We start from the raw sequence: 16,798 nt of genomic DNA, 5'->3' as shown, positions 1-16,798 counted from the left end.
CTGCTGACAAGAAGTTTCATCAGTTTATCGGTTCGGAGGAACCTGAGCTTGACCAGGTGAGCTCTGTTTCCGACAACTCGGAATTTGTGTGTCCTGTTTCGTATTGATTCTCACCATAAGCGGAGGAGAAAACCCTCTTCTTGCCACTGTTGTCGTCAACAATCGACCATTGCAAATGGAGGTCGACACTGGTGTGGCCGTCTCGCTCATCAGCCATGCTGTTTTCACAAACCTGTGAAGTGATGCTGACCGATCCCATCCTCGTCGCCATGTAAGGTATCTCAACAGACTACGATCGATTGTAGCACACATTTATTGACTCTACCGATACAGGCCCGATTCACTGCAATGCCATCCGAGCTGGGCCGTAACTTCCGGAAAAACCAAAATAAACCCGCGGTCACGGTGTAGGGATACAACGGTGAATATGTGCAGCTTCATACATGACACTCTCTGTCTCTCCCTCTCCCTCTCTGTCTCTCTCTCTCTCTCTCTCTCTCTCTCTCTCTCTCTCTCTCTCTCTGTCTCTCTCTCTCTCTCTCTCTCTCTCTCTCTCTCTCTGTCTCTCTCTGTCTCTCTCCGTCTCTCTCTCTCTCTCTCTCTCTCTCTCTCTCTCTCTCTCTCTCTCTCTCTCTCTCTCTCTCTGTGTGTGTCTCTCTCTCGCCCCCTGCTGGCCGTTTGTTGTTGGGTGTGGCAAGATGGCGTGTGTTTGTGTGTTGTAGCTCCTGGCTCGTGTTGGTTTCGTCCTCTCCCCACCTCCCTTTTTACCTTTGCCTTTCCTTTGTTTTTTTCCTTTTGTACTTTTGTCATGTCTGTTGACCTTTTCCTCCCTTCCTGCTTCGTTGCCACCTGTCCCTCTTTTCCCCCTCTTTCGAGACAGAGAGAGGGAGAGCCAGCACGGTGAGGGTTTGTTTAAACCACGTTTTTTCCTAACGTGGTTTAAACCGTGCTTTCGTTTTTAGTAATTTAATATATATTTTTTTCTATTCTTGTTATAGGAATATACAAATCTATTTGCTTTGACTTCGTTTCTCCTTTGACGATATGGCTAATAGGAGTAGTCAAAGGTCCTTGTCCCGCCGGAGGGAATTGAAATGGATGATATTGTTACGGATACTGGGGACGGCTCTCCCGTTAGCAAGGGGTGATTAGCCCCTTGTCCTGTTAAGCTGGCCGTCTCCCCGGTCCTGGTACTTGTAACGCTCTCCCGCGGGATGGAACGGATCAGGGTTATGGGTCCAGGGTTTATCCCGAATACCTTTATCCGTCCCTCCACCGACTAGGGAGACAAGTACCGCTCGAACCCCAGTTTTAGATGTTATAATTGCCGAGCGGTGTTAGCAACCCGACGTTCGAGCCATTAACAGAGACTAACCCGATCCTGAACGTTGGCCAAATCGTGCCACAGGTTTTCAATGGGGAAAAGACAAAGACGACGGATGTGAAGAAGAAGAAGACGAAGGCAAAAGGTTGGAAATACGACTATTATTTATTATTACTATTTACACAATGAAAGAAACCAAGGAAGAAGGAAGGATAATAAAATAATGTAGAAAGGGGACGGACCAGAAGGACACAGTGAAATTCCTAGCTTATACAGACTTACTTATAACCCAGGACAGAACACACAAAACAAACTCACGTACACAAAAGGATGGAAGGACAGGAATCATTTGGGACGGCAAAGGAGGGTCCAGGTAGATGGTGGCGTCGAGGTCCGGTTCCAAGAGCACGCTCCGATCCACGCTTTGTGGTCGAGGCGAAAACCCGGCAAACACAGCTCCGGGTCGCGTCTCACCGACCAGCAATAGGGCCTGGAGGGTCCCGGCCTATTGCCGCAATACAGGCACCCCCTCACGTCTCTCTCTCGCTTTCCTCAATCGTCTCTTCGTGGGGACGTCGCGTGCTTTTCCAGGACTCATCTCCAGGTGGGGGGCGTCCCGCTGCGGGTTATATCGGCCACACCCTCTAACCTTTTCGAACCTCCCCGATCGCTCTTCCTCCACCCTCTCAAGCCAAACCCCTTGTGCTTGGTTGGTTGTAGGGGCTCTCCTGGCCCCACCCTCCGATGACGAGGTGGAGACACGCCTTTCTTTCCCCACTTGACCGCGTGCGTAATGGAGGTTTTGCGGCGAAAAACCACACAAAACAAAGCAGCAGCGGAATGCAGAAAACCGCCCGATGCAGTTGGCATGACAAAAGGGGAATTTGCAGGGAAACTACCTTGTCTGAATTCGGTGCAATGGAGTGTCAATTAATGGAAGACACAGCCTAATCTAATACACACAATAAGGAGATAACTACTGAACAGGGAGATCTATGATTTGGCTACGTGATTGTACATGACCTAACTAAGGGACGCCCTTTGACCTTTATACACAACAACTGGAGGAAGGAGGGTGATATTTTACAACACAAAAAAACACCATTCTCAAATTCATAACACTGCATCCTCCTCCTCTTAGGCACGTCCTGGGCCTATTACTTTTACTTTTAGTGTGGCACGTAGGTGTAGTTCCCTCTACATTTAACCTGACCCTGAGTGTGACAGTTTTAAAACAGAAATAAATATGTCCCGCTGCTCCATTGCACCCTACCTAACAGACTCACACCCATAGCTAACCGAATTGCGGAATGGTTTTCAAACTAAACACTTACGGTGGGGGCGCATTATTTACAGTTACTCTACTTGTATTTACAAAACGCAACCCAGGACCTGCGATTGTTCTTTTGGGGGGGGGGGGGGGGGGGGAGACAGCCTGTGCTGCATCGACGCACCAGAAAGCACCAAAAACGCACCAAAACACCAAAAACACCATCAAGCACCAATCGGTGCACAGTCACCACAGTTCATAATAAAAATAAACCAACAAACCCTGGTGCTGGTCTTCCTCTTCGACTCCCTCTGCTGGCCATTGGTATTCTTCCAGTTGTTGTCTTTCTTCTTTGCTGGCGGCCTATTTGCAATAATAAAATGACTTGCACAAAACGTGTCCGTTTTTATTTATGGCCCACAGGGACCGACTATGAGTGGTTCACCTGTGTGGCATAGGTGCCATGTGACCAAGGTCCGCCAGCAAGATCTCGGGCCATCATGGCCAGTTCCAGCAGAAGGGCCATGCCCCAACCCATGGGGTCCATCAGTGGTGCTCAGCCACAGACATGTGGTCCATAAGTGGTACATCGATGCAGACAGCTGGTTGCGGGAGTTTCGGGCCCACAATGGCGGACACCCGCACGCTCCCCTCGGCGCCCAGTGGCGCACAGTCCTCGGGTGGGAGACAAGGGGGGGGGGGGAAGAAGACAGGTGAGCGAGGGGTAAGGTCACAAGGGTACACATCAATAAAGGCAATGCAAGGTGAGGTGCGTCTGGAGACTGAGCAGAGAAAAGCTCGTCCCTACCGTACGTCACCCCCCCCCCCTGTTACCTACTCTACCCTTGCCCTTACCCCATATGTACACAACTCTACACATTACAAATCCGTCGCTACCGTCATGTCTTCCCCATATTTCCCCTATACCAAATTCGTCCCCCCAATCCCTCTAACCAAAATTTGCCATCACCAATTCATCATCAATCCTCATAAGGAGGGAGAGATGCAACAACAAAGCACAATGTCACACCCACGTCATGATGCATCTCACATTCCAAACATTTGCACAATAAAATAACAAAAAAAACCTGGCATGGTGTGGAGGTACGTCATCTCAGGTGAGTGGATGTAGATGGTGCGAGGAGATCTCAATCCTAACTAACTTCTAAATGACTTTAATACACTTTACACTACCCGGGGTCTTTCCCTGCCAAACCATTGGCCAACTTACTCTATGGGTTCTAAAAACCAATTCCCATTGACCAAACTGTGGTGCTTATCAATTTGGGGTCTCACTCCCCCGATTCAACTCCCTGCCTTCGCACAATTTCTGGGCTGGGTCGTGCAGCTCTCCCAGCAGGTCTACCCACCTGCACACCTCCACCACTGTAGTTGCCTCCGAGCTTACCTGCTCCTCACCCTAACCTATCTAACTGGGGAAGGCCCTCTGGCGCTCTCCACACTCGGTGCCCTCTCTGGCACTGGGCTACCCGGGTCCGTCCTCCGGATCCTCGGGCCCCATCCACAACAACTCTACCGGCTCCCAGAGCCCACCTGCGGCCTCACCTGGCCGACACCCTAACAGTGGCGGAGTGCTCAACCAACTACACACACTAACAGGCTACACGCCCAGCCGTTTCCACGTCACTAATGCACCCATCCAAACACCATTCTTCCACCACGCACCACAGATGCCAATATCCAACCACAATTTACCTGTACCCTCTACCTAACACTTACACTACCCTCCCCGGGTATTCGTGATAGGGGTCCACTCTTCCCCCATTCACACCTTCGCACCATCCTCTCCACTCCACAGTTTCCACCATACTCACTCCATACCATCCATTCCATACTCCATATATTCCATACTCCATGTATTCCACACCACCATTCTCCATACACCTGCAGTTGCACACCTGTGCAGTCACTCCTGGTGCCACCTGCACCCTCCTTCCTCCCTGGACCATTTGGTCAACACAACACACATCACCATCACTCACTCATACACTGCTCCATACACCTGTTCAGTTGCACACCTGTGCAATCTCACTTGTTCCTCACTCACTGCTCCATACACTTCCACGCTCAATACAATTCACAATCACCTTCTCACAATACACTTCTGAATACCTTTTTTAACACACACACACGGCATCATCTGACCTACCTGTTGCCCTGCTAAAACTCGCGCTTCCCCGTCGCCACTTACATTATTGCGCTCCCTCGTCATTATCATCCAACTACCCTCTCTATGTCCCCACTACCTGTTCAAAGTCGCTACTTAACCTTACCGTTACCTATGGTCATCTTCTCTAGATCCCTATCATTATCCTAACCCTCCCGGGCTAGTTTTCACTGCCAACCCCATAACTAGTGCTCCTTTGCCCCCGCTGTGAGGGATGGCAGAGTTGCCATCCCACCACATCGGGCATCTCTCACTATAAATTTTGCTCACCAAATTCCAGCCAATTAAAAATTTGCCAATCACTCTACCAATCATCTGCCAATCATCAATCTGCCAATCCTTTGCCAATCATAAATTTTTGCTTTTCAATTTCGGGTCCAAAACACTATCATCATCACACGTCTACTCACTTGAGCCTCTTGGTGCGCCAATTCATTTCCAAAGCTCGGCTTCGCAAAGCCGAGCAATGAATGCGGGTGGTTTGTTGCCGGCGGTTGGATCCGTCCGGCATGCGGTGCAGGGAAGGAGGTTCACTCGGGCCGAGATCCCACGCACCATCTCGGCACGGAGCCGTCCAATGGCCCGATCTCGCCCTGCCGGAACGCCGCAACAAAAGGGGGTCGCCATGATGACCCTTCCCACCGGGCCGCCCGCCCCGCTTAGTGGAGCACGGACGCGGCCGTTCAGAGCGCGGCCCGGCATGGATCGCGTACGGCAGTTCTTTCAAAACCGCCGTGGTTACGATCCCCCCTGGTTCCCGCGGCACACAACGCCCGGCACGAACCGAGGGCCCGCTTCGGCTAAACATCGATCTAACCGCTATCCCGTTTAGCGTCGATACTCCACTTGCATGCTCACACCCCGTGTTCCGTTCCTTGCTCACACATCCAGCTGTTCCCATGCTCCTCGTCATTGCACCTTCTCTTACACACCCAGGTACACTCATTCCGCTCACAGACTTTGTCACATACCTGACCACCACACACCTTTGCACACACTCGTCGTTCGTACACCTCACCAACACACCTCTTCGCGCCCCCTCCTCGGTCACCTCCTCTGTGACTACCACGGGTGTGCACTCACTTGCACACCCAATCACGTGCTTGACGACTAACTCAAGTGTGCATTCCCACACGCGCCCTACCATTCCAGGTGTGCATCCTTCCATTCCAGGTGTACATTCTCTCTCACCTGCCACAACCAACTCACGCTCCGTGTCTCTCACTACTCTTACCACCACACTCGGTCACGCATTCACCCTTACTCTTGACAGCGCACTCTGTACTCATGCACCCGTCCGTTACACACCTTTCTCGCGCATCCTCTTCCGCACACTCTCCCGTCACACCCTCCGTAACACTCACCACAGGTGTGCATTCTCCCGTTACATCCCCTGTAACACTCCCCATCCCGCGCTTCCATGTGCACCCCCCCCCCCCCCCCCCCGCACACGCGCTACGACCAACTCACTCTCGACAGCACACTCACTCCTCGGCGAGCACTTTTTCCTCACACACCCCATAGTCGGACATCCTCGCACACCTGCCGTACACTTCACCAGCGGCCTCTCACGAGCACCCGGGTCCAAACCAACCCCCAAGCCGACTGAATCTCCCCTCACACCATATACATTTCCGAGTATATCGCCACTCACCTCGGCACCTCGTCTCCGTACCTCCTTCGCCACCTGCAAACTCTTTATCTGATTAGCAAGCACAACATCACGATTTGAGCACCGACCTTGCACATATCCCATCACTTCCTCCTTTGTCTCTTTCTTAGTTTCCCTCCGTCTCTTCTTAATTTCACTCACCCCCTCTTCCACTTCCTCTAATTTTTGCTTCACCTCTTTTATTTCCCGGTGCGTCTCCTCAATTTCGTCCTCTAAGGCCACCTTGACCGTTTCTATGTGCGTCCTCACCTCCCGGTCCTTTGTCTCCACTGCCTCTGTCACCTCGTCCAACCTCATTCTCAGTCCCTCACGTACCATCTGACATTCCCTCTTTGTCGCTATGAGTTCATTTTTGAGTTCTTTTATGTTGCTTTCAACCCTCCTAGTACCGCAGTGTTCTTTTCCACCTGCTCCACTAGTTCCTTTTGTCCCACCGTCAGCTGTTCCGCCTCCTGCGTCAGATCCTCTATGCCCCCTTCTAACTTTGCCATCCCATTTCTCACCTCTTTCTCCATACGCTCCTTACCTCACTTTACCTCCTCGCGTACCCCCGAGACCTCCTCGCTTACACCTCGTCTTATTTCCTCCCCCATCTCCTCCATTTCTTCAGTAGATGCCGCCCTCATCTGTCCCAATTCATTCCTCTGAGCATCCAATTTAGTGTCTAACCCGATTTTCACCTCCTCTATCTGGTTCCCCATCCGTTTGATTTCCCGGGCGGATTGCTCCCCTACTTCCCGCAATTTGTCGTCCATTGTGTTTTCTAACCCCCCTAACCCATTCTTCATTCCTTCCATCTGGTTCTCCTGGGCAGCCATTCTATTTTCCAACCCCGTTAACCCATTCTTCACCTCTTTTATCCCATTGTCTAACCCTTCAAATTTATTGTCCATCCCCTTAAAATTATTGTCTAACCCCTCAAATTTACCCTCAAATTTCTTGTCTAAACCCTCAAATTTATTTCCCAACTGTTCGCTGGTACCCCTCGCTTCGTCCCTCATTCTGCTTTCCATCCCTTCCATCTTTTCATATATTTCCTTACTTTGCACCACGAAGCATGCCCTGATTTGCGCCATAAAGAGGTCCAATTTCACCAGCGCCGCAGACTCGGCTGCCGCAGCGCCGCTATTTTGTGCCTCTGCAACCACGGGCGCGGCTAAATTTGGTGCCGCTGCAACCACGTGTGCGAGGGTGCCATTTTGTGCGCCTGATACCTCCTCAACCACCTCCTCGTTGTTCTCCTCCTCCATTTCTCCCACATACATTTCCCTGGGGTCCTGGGTCGACTCTAACCCTTCTATCTCTCCCACCGGCATCCCGTCGCCTTGACCATCCATGGCACGATTTTCAAATTTAGGATGTTAACTAAAAGTAAATTTCGGCCCACTCAAAATTTGAGCGTGCTATTCGCGCTTCATGTCCGAATCTCGCTCCCGACACCAAATGTTACGGATACGGGGGACGGCTCTCCCGTTAGCAAGGGGTGATTAGCCCCTTATCCTGTTAAGCTGGCCGTCTCCCCGGTCCTAGTACTTGTAACGCTCTCCCGCGGGATGGAACGGATCAGGGTTATGGGTCCAGGGTTTATCCCGAATACCTTTATCCGTCCCTCCGCAGACTAGGGAGAAAAGTACCGCTTGAACCCCGGTTTTAGATGTTATAATTGCCGAGCGGTGTCAGCAACCCGACGTTCGAGCCATTAACAGAGACTAACCCGATCCTGAACGTTGGCTAAATCGTGCCACAGGTTTTCAATGGGGAAAAGACAAAGACGACGGATGTGAAGAAGAAGAAGATGAAGGCAAAAGGTTGGAAATACGACTATTATTTATTATTACTATTTACACAATGAAAGAAACCAAGGAAGAAGGAAGGATAATAAAATAATGTAGAAAGGGGGACGGACCAGAAGGACACAGTGCAATTTCTAGCTTATACAGACTTACTTATAACCCAGGACAGAACACACAAAACAAACTCATGTACACAAAAGGATGGAAGGACAGGAATCGTTTGGGACGGCAGAGGAGGGTCCAGGTAGATGGTGGCGTCGAGGTCCGGTTCCAAGCGCGCGCTCCGATCCACGCTTTTGGGTCGAGGCGAAAACCCGGCAAACACAGCTCCGGGTCACGTCTCACCGACCGGCAATAGGGCCTAGAGGGTCCCGGCCTATTGCCGCAATACAGGCACCCCCTCACGTCTCTCTCTCTTTCCTCAATCGTCTCTTCGTGCCGCCGTGGGGACGTCGCGTGCTTTTCCAGGACTCATCTCCAGGTGGGGGGCGTCCCGCTGCGGGTTATATCGGCCACACCCTCTAACCTTTTCGAACCTCCCCGATCGCTCTTCCTCCGCCCTCTCAAGCCAAACCCCTCGTGCTTGGTTGGTTGTAGGGGCTCTCCTGGCCCCACCCTCCGATGACGAGGTGGAGACACGCCTTTCTTTCCTCACTTGACCGCGTGCGTAATGGAGGTTTTGCGGCGAAAAACCACACAAAACAAAGCAGCAGCGGAATGCAGAAAACCGCCCGATGCAGTTGGCATGACAAAAGGGGAATTTGCAGGGAATCTACCTTGTCTGAATTCGGTGCAATGGAGTGTCAATTAATGGAAGACACAGCCTTAATCTAATACACACAATAAGGAGATAACTACTGAACAGGGAGATCTATGATTTGGCTCCGTGATTGTATATGACCTAACTAAGGGACGCCCTTTGACCTTTATACACAACAACTGGAGGAAGGAGGGTGATATTTTACAACACAAAAAAACACCATTCTCAAATTCATAACAATATTTTGCTCGTGATTGGGGATTTGATCGACGTGAGTAATATTCGTGCCGCATCCCGGATGAATCACAAAATTGTGGTATTTGTTTCGCAAATCAGTCTGGCCGATATTGTTGTGCAGAATGGTTTGACCTTGGGAAACGATCTGTTTGTTCCTGTGTCGTCGATGGACACGCCGGCAGTTAAAGTCATTTTGAGCAATGTTCCGTCTTTTCTAGGTAACGAGGAAATCCTGCACAAGCTAGGTGAGTTTGGTACTGTCGTCTCTCGAATCATTAGGGTTCCTCTACGTACGAGAAACGGCAGATTGAAGCACGTACAATCGTTTAGACGTTTTTGTTTTGTTGTTTTAAAAGACGCAGCGAAGCAGTTGAACACCACCCACACGTTTAAAGTCGGCGAGCATGAATATAGGATTTTCATGGCGACCGAGACCTTGATATGCTTTGGATGTGGAGCACACGGACACACTAAGCAGTATTGCCCAGACGCCAAGAAGACGTACGCTACAGCAGCTGGGTCGCCCCCCCCCCCCCCCCCCCCTGTGACTGATGCAGCCCCCGTTAATGAGCCTGGTGGGGTACAGAGATCCACACCAGAAGACAAGGGTGTGGCAAGTGGTGGCGGTGTTGCTGAGGTTAGTGCAGCAGGGGAGCACCCAGTCGATGTGGACAAGAGGCTGCAACCTCAAGATAATATGGTTTTTGAGGAGGTAGTGATGAAAGGCACCGAGGCTAAGAGGAACCTAAAACGTACCTTTTTGAGTGCCGAGGTGGAAGACAAAGGTAGCAAAGTGATACTCGTACAAACAAACAGTATCTCAGACTATCCTGATGATTCTCGGCAAGCTGGGCAGGGTGGTGACGAAACAGAGGAGAGTAGGACTTCACCCCTTGCTCTTGTTGAAGAAAATCAATGTACCAGTATTGGTTGTGATGATGGGACCATTGTCCCTTGTGACAACGAGCAGTCTCAGGTCCTGAGTGACAATGGTTGTTGCTCACATCCGGTTGTAACGACCAAGGATGATGGTCTAAGCAGACCTATAATAGGCAACAGTGGTGGCACAGATGTGTCCCTGGTGATGCAACAAGAAGACTGCAGTGGTGATGACACAGAAGGTGTGCCAGCTCCTGACACACAACAAAGGAGTTTCAACATTGATGTGGTTAGGGAGCTGGATGAGGAAGCTCAAAGCCTTGTTTCTGTGAATGATCATCAGGAAGAAGAACAGATGGAAGTAACAAAGGAAAACGTCATCAGTTTCCTAAATGAGACGTTTAGGCAACGCTATGTTGTAATCAAAGACCATTTTCCCGATGTGAAAACTTTCATCAGGGCTGCAAGACCCCTCCTGCAAAGAAATGACCCAATGGAAATCTCGGAGGCCCAATTTCAGCGTCTTCGGAAAGTGGTCACAAAGGCGAATAAGGAATTGCAGGCGGAGGGTGAGTTACCTTTGTAAATGGCAATGCGAGAGATATGTATCGCATCCCTGAATATCAATGGGGGTTGTACCCCCTTACGAAAAATTCAGGCAATGGAGAGGGTGAAAGCCGACATCATCCTGATACAAGAGACTCATGCTACGAACACCCTGGTTGCTGAATGGGGAAAACTTTATCGAGGGCAGTGGTGGTTGAGTGGTTTTACCACACCCAAAGCTGGTGTTGCCATCGCCTTAAGTGATAGAATTCCTGCTCGGAAGATTCTCTTTAAGGAAATTTATAAGGGACATCTGATAGCGGTGGAATTCTATTGAAACACACAACAAATCATCATTGTGAACGTATATGCACCTAGTGAACCCATGGAAAGAAGTGTTCTTTTCCACTCTGCATGACTTTGCAAAAGGACTGGATACAACCGCTTTCATCTGTATTGCTGGCGATTTCAATTGCACTATCAATCCTTCTGTAGACAGGACCGGTCATGAACCCCATCCGGCTTCTACGAAGATTTTGGAGAACATCATCAAGAATCATCATTTGAAAGATGTTTGGAGGTTGCAACATCCAGCTTCACGGTGTTATGCTTGGTGCAGATGCCATGATGGGAGGATATCAATGGCAAGGCTAGACAGATTCTACGTGAATAAGCCAATGCTAAATGTGATGGCCACAACCCAGATACTCCCAACTGGTTTCACAGACCATTACCTGGTTTCAATGGGTTTTAATTTGCCTCTGGCCTCAGGTGGTAGTGCGTATTGGTCACTTAATACCCACCTGCTGAATGATATGAAATTCAAAGATGCTTTTCGAGCCGTGTGGGAAAGAATTCGGTCCTCCAAATTTGAGCATGCTAACCTTCGACTGTGGTGGGACCTCGCAAAGGGTCAGGTCAAATCGTTCTGTCAACAATATAGTCTTTATGCCACTAAATTGCAAAATCTCTCGATTGATTCATTAAAGGCTGAATTTGCAGTCCTGGAGGAAAACATTAATACGGCTGGGAAAAACACTACAGGTGACCGGCTGCTATGGTCTAAAAAGGCAATGTTGACTGAACTGGTACGGCAGCGAGCAATGGGCACCCTGGTACGCATGAGAATGAGTTATTGAACGTTGGATATGCCAAATAAGGCCTTGTTTGGTTTGGAGAACTCTGTCAAAAAATCACAACAGATCCACAGGCTACGTGCTGCTAATGGGTCAATCGTGACCTCCCAACAGGAGATTAAGTCTGTTTTGAAGGGTTTTTATACAAATTTGTACTCCCCCCAGAGCATAAGTAATGAGACCTTGCAGGAGCTGACTACTGGGCTTCCGAGACTAGAGGAGGACCAGCAACGCACATTGGACATGTCAGTTTCGGCTGCTGAACTTGAAACTGCTATGCGGAGCTTGAAGGATGGTAAAGCCTCTGTGATTGATGGTTGCCCGGAGAGTTGTATAAGACTTTTTGGAACCTTGTGGGACCTGACCTGCTTGAGGTATTTGATGAATGCCTTCATGTTGGAGAGCTTCCCCTGTCCTGCAGAAGAGCAGTCATGTGCCTGTTGCCAAAGGCTGGGGACACTCAACTAGTCGAGAACTGGCGGCCTGTCTCATTGCTGTGTGCGGATTACAAGATTTTGTCGAAGGTTTTAGCAAACCGTTTGGGAACTGTGATCAGCTCTATTGTGCACCCTGACCAGACCTACTGTGTACCAGGAAGGTCAATTTATGATAATATATTTTTGATAACGGATATTATTTCTTGTAATAAGTACTTGCGTGCCAGTTTTGGGTTGTTGTTTCTTGACCAAACAAAGGCTTTTGATCGAGTTGATCACACATATTTGTTTTCTGTACTGGAGCGGATGGGTTTTGGTGAAACTTTCATTTCCTATGTCAAGCTGTTATACACTAACACCTTCTGCATGTTGAAAGTAAACAACAGTTTATGTCCCCCTTTTCCTTTCCGACGGGGTATCCGTCAAGGTTGTCCCCTTTCTGGACTTCTGTATATAATTGCCCTTGAACCACTCTTAGCATCCATCAGGCAGCGAATAACTCAGGATGTGGGAGCTGTTTTTGGTTCAAGATTTGTGGTCACAGCTTATGCTGATGATGTATGCGTTCTGATTAAAGGCCCAAGTAGTGTTGCTGCAGTGCAGCGTTGCCTTAAAGATTACTCTGCGGCCTCTTCCGCCGAAGTAAATTGGGGCAAGAGTGTAGCCTTATGGTGCGGTTCAGATAACCTTTCTTTAACACTGCCACCGTCACTCCCACATAATTTAGAGTGGAAAACAGATGGGGTCAAATATCTTGGTGTCTATCTCGGCAACCAAGAAGTAGAAACGAAGAACTCGGAAGGAATGATTGAACAAATTACACACCGGTTGAAACGATGGGAAGGACTGCTGCGATCTCTTTCTTATAAAGGCCGCACTCTTGTTATAAATAACTTGATAGCAGCAAGATTATGGCATAAACTAATTGCCTTGCAGCCACCCAAGGAGTTGATTCAGGCCATCCAGCGGGTCTTGATTAATTTCTTTTGGAATGGATACCACTGGCTTCGGCCTCAAATACTGTACCATCCTCGGAAGGAGGGTGGACATGGAATTGTGGATGTGTCCACCCGGCTTATGGCTTTTTGCCTACAGTCTGTGCAACGTCTGCTGTATGCTGAAGAGTTGCCCTGGCACCCATTTGCGTTTTTTTTGCTGCAACAAGCAGGAGGCCTGTGTTAAGTTGGGCACCTGTTCCTGGTGAACCTTGACCGTGTCAGCTTAGTTTCAATCCCATTTTTTTATCAGGGTTTGCTGAAAGTTTGGAAAGACTTTGGGGTTCATCGTTGCCTTGAGGCTTATAATTTCCGGATGTTTATCCAAGAACCTATTTTCTATAACAGGTTTTTTCCATGCATTCCTCATAGTCCGACTTTGATTAGGGAATTTACTCAAGGAGGAATTGGCAAAGTTTGTGACTTGAGGGATACATCTGGGACAAAATGGATGTCTGCTGGCAGGGTGGCGACCATTCCTGGTTTAAGATCTGTGCGTATTGTCAGCCAAATTATACACATTGTCAAGAGGAAGTTTAAGGAGTTAAATATTGGCTGGGAAGGTGTAAACGATGTCGAGGATTTTCGGCTGTCCTTCCCTGAAATTAAGGTGCTCGCAGCTCTCTCGTCAAATGGTGAACTTGTATCTCCTTTTCATTTGGTAACAAAGGCGGGTATTCACAAGCTCCTTCGAGAAAACCAAGCATCACCCTTCTCCGGAGTGGCACGAGTGGCCTTGTGGTCAGAAAGGTTAGGGCCAGGGTCTCCTGCCATGCCACTGTGGCCTAATATGTACAAACTACCTATTTATGGGTTCCTAACAGATATCCAGTGGAGATTAGCACATTGGGCTCTCCCTGCGAACACCTTTGTTCATCACCTTGATGGCTCAGTACCGGTAGCATGCCTCTTCTGTGAACAGAAGGAGGATCTTTTTCATGCCTATGTGAAATGTGAAAGACTAATACCTCTTTTCTTGATTCTCAAACACCTTTTTGATCAGTTGTCTTTTCCTTTCACTTCACATTCTTTTATTTTTGATGTACCTTTCAGACCCTCCTGCAAGGACTCTGGTGTTCTCCTAAACTTCTTAGTTGCTATCGCAAAATATGCAATAAATAAATCAAGGAAAATTAAAATTGATAATGGGCATGGATTTGATGTTGTTCCTATGTTTAAAGGGCTGGCGTCTGCAAGAATAAGGTTAGAGTTTGATTATTATGTGGTGAATGAAAATGTCAAACTCTTTGAGTGCAAATAGTGTATTAATGAAGCCTTATGTGCTGTGAATGAATCGAATTTGGTCTTTCTTTTTTAATAATTACATTAAGAACTGTTGTTTTTGTTCTTTTGTTTTTCTATTTTTTCTCTCCTGTAAAATTTTGACTTGACCTGGTTTGTTTTTGTGAAATAAATGGTGTTGCAAATTCAATTCTCTCTCTCTCTCTATCTCTATCTCTATCTCTATCTCTATCTCTATCTCTATATCTCTCTCTCCCTCTCTTTAACTCTGTCGTGGCCCTGACTTCGTGGGTACACCATCCTGGATGTGAGGGATCTCTTGGTCGCTCCTGGGACATCGATCGACTCTCTCCGTGCCGCGGGCTTGTTCGAGAGAGCTGTCTGGGGCTATACAACATCAACAACAAAAGTGGAAATTTAAATCTTATGTTCCCCAGAAGAAATGAAGCCAAAGGGTGGAGACAGGTGTCTGATTTTAACAGTATAAAATTATTAAGACACTTGTAGGCGCACAGTTTCTTTAGAAAGATGTTTCAGAAGTCCCAGATACCTGTATACAGATTAAGCTGGATAATGGTCATGCAGGTGGCTCTGGCACACAGCCTAACGTTGAGTTAATTTAGAAATCCTGATGCAAACCATTTCCAGAAAGAGAATGTCCGACGCCGTCGCGTTTACAAATACTTGGGGAAAACTAAATACCAAGGCAAGTCAGCAGAGATAATATAGATATTTCCAACAGATTGTATCGACAATTATGTGGTTATAAATAAACGATGAGAAGGCAGGAAATGTACGTATCACTATGTATTAGAGAGAGCACGCATTGCTAAAAAAAGACAAATGTTGGATGATGATAGGATGTTGATAATGAGACAAAATTGCTATTTTCTGTACAAATAGTCTTACCTTCTTTCTCGAGCTTTTCGAGAGAAAACGACAGAGACTGGAGAGATGGATGGAGAATGCGAAGCACAAATAGGGTGCAGCGATCTCGGGCTCTGCTGGTACCCTCTCGTCTCCCGACTACCTCCTCCCTCCCTCCTCCTCCTCCTCCTCCCCCTTAGCTCCCCTCACCTTCACCCCTTCCTGAATCCTACACAGCTCCTTCACTTCCACCCTCCTTGCTTCGGACCCCCCCCACCCCCCACTCCAGCCTCTCTCCATACACACACCTTTCCCATAAATCACATTCCAACTTTTTTATATCACTGTGGACTTCCATGAACGCCATTGGTTAAAATTAATTGAGTGGAAGGTGAATGACAAGGTACAGTAGTTAAAAGGGAGATTCAAACGACAATTGAATGTGTATGAGTTTTACTCATAATGCCAGTGAATCATGTGATTCATATAGGTCTTTTTTTCACCCCAAAGAAGACAGAGCCAGTTAATGGGCTAAAGTAAATGGGAATTTTCTCCAGTTGTGACGTCATGCTTTCTGGGCATTGTAACAATGCGATTTTTATGTACCACAAATGAGGGGTGTTTGGCGCCCTCTGCTGAGATTTCTGATGCTGTGTTTGATGTGTTATTAGAAAATTGTCTTCCATGATCTCTGTAACTTAACAATCATATTTTATATTTGTGCATATACCACCTGACACACATTGTTGCTCTTCAAACAGGTAATGGGGGGGGGGGGGGAGGAAAGGTGGCGGGTAGAGGGGAGTAAGGGGGGGTGGGGGTGTCATGCCTTAACTTCGACTTTGTTCTAAAGTTTCGATAAAATTTGAAGTGTGTAAATATTAACCTGTTTAATATTCTCATCTGAACCGATGGCTCGTAATGCTCGGAGCCAAGTTTGGAACCCCATATCCCATATGACCTATACCGCTGTATGTGTGTGTTGTGTGTGTGTGTGTGTGTGTGTGTGTGTGTGTATATATATATATATATATATATATATATATATATATATATATATATATATATATATACACACACACACTAGCTTGGCTCGCCTCACCACACGTCGTTACAGAGGAACGGGCTCGTTTTAGCTGAGGATAATGACTGTGCCTGAGTTGCTATGTGGTCATGTTTTCCACCAATCATAATACAAACAATTATTTTATACACATGTATATAATACATATGTATACATATATAATTATATACGATTATATATATAATTATACATGTATATATACACTACATGACCAAAAGTATGCGGACACCGCTTCTAATTAGTGGATTCGGCTGTTTCAGCCACACCCATTGCTGACAGTTATATTTAATCAAGCACACAGCCATGCAATCTCCACAGACAAACATTGGCAGTAGAATGGGTCGTACTGAAGAGCTCAGTGACTTTCA

General features: G+C 47.8%; 2 protein-coding genes across 2 annotated transcripts in view; one reads left to right on the top strand and one right to left on the bottom strand.

The window, feature by feature from the left end:
* LOC137426532 (polypeptide N-acetylgalactosaminyltransferase 10) overlaps positions 1 to 15,544 on the bottom strand; it is a 77,251-nt gene extending 61,707 nt beyond the window's left edge. The window contains exon 1 of the mRNA XM_078775299.1: positions 15,389 to 15,544. The gene's annotated coding sequence lies outside the window, so the exon portion shown is untranslated. The remainder of the gene's footprint in view (positions 1 to 15,388) is intronic.
* TIMM10B (translocase of inner mitochondrial membrane 10B) overlaps positions 1 to 16,798 on the top strand; it is a 512,565-nt gene that overhangs the window by 421,597 nt on the left and 74,170 nt on the right. The gene's annotated exons all lie outside the window — the stretch shown is intronic.

The sequence above is a fragment of the Myxine glutinosa genome, chromosome 1 (assembly GCF_964187855.1).
Source record: "Myxine glutinosa chromosome 1, kmMyxGlut1.1, whole genome shotgun sequence".
Lineage (NCBI taxonomy): Eukaryota > Metazoa > Chordata > Myxini > Myxiniformes > Myxinidae > Myxine > Myxine glutinosa.
The sequence above is the reverse complement of the archived record's forward strand: the minus strand, read 5'-3'. Positions and strand labels throughout refer to the sequence as shown.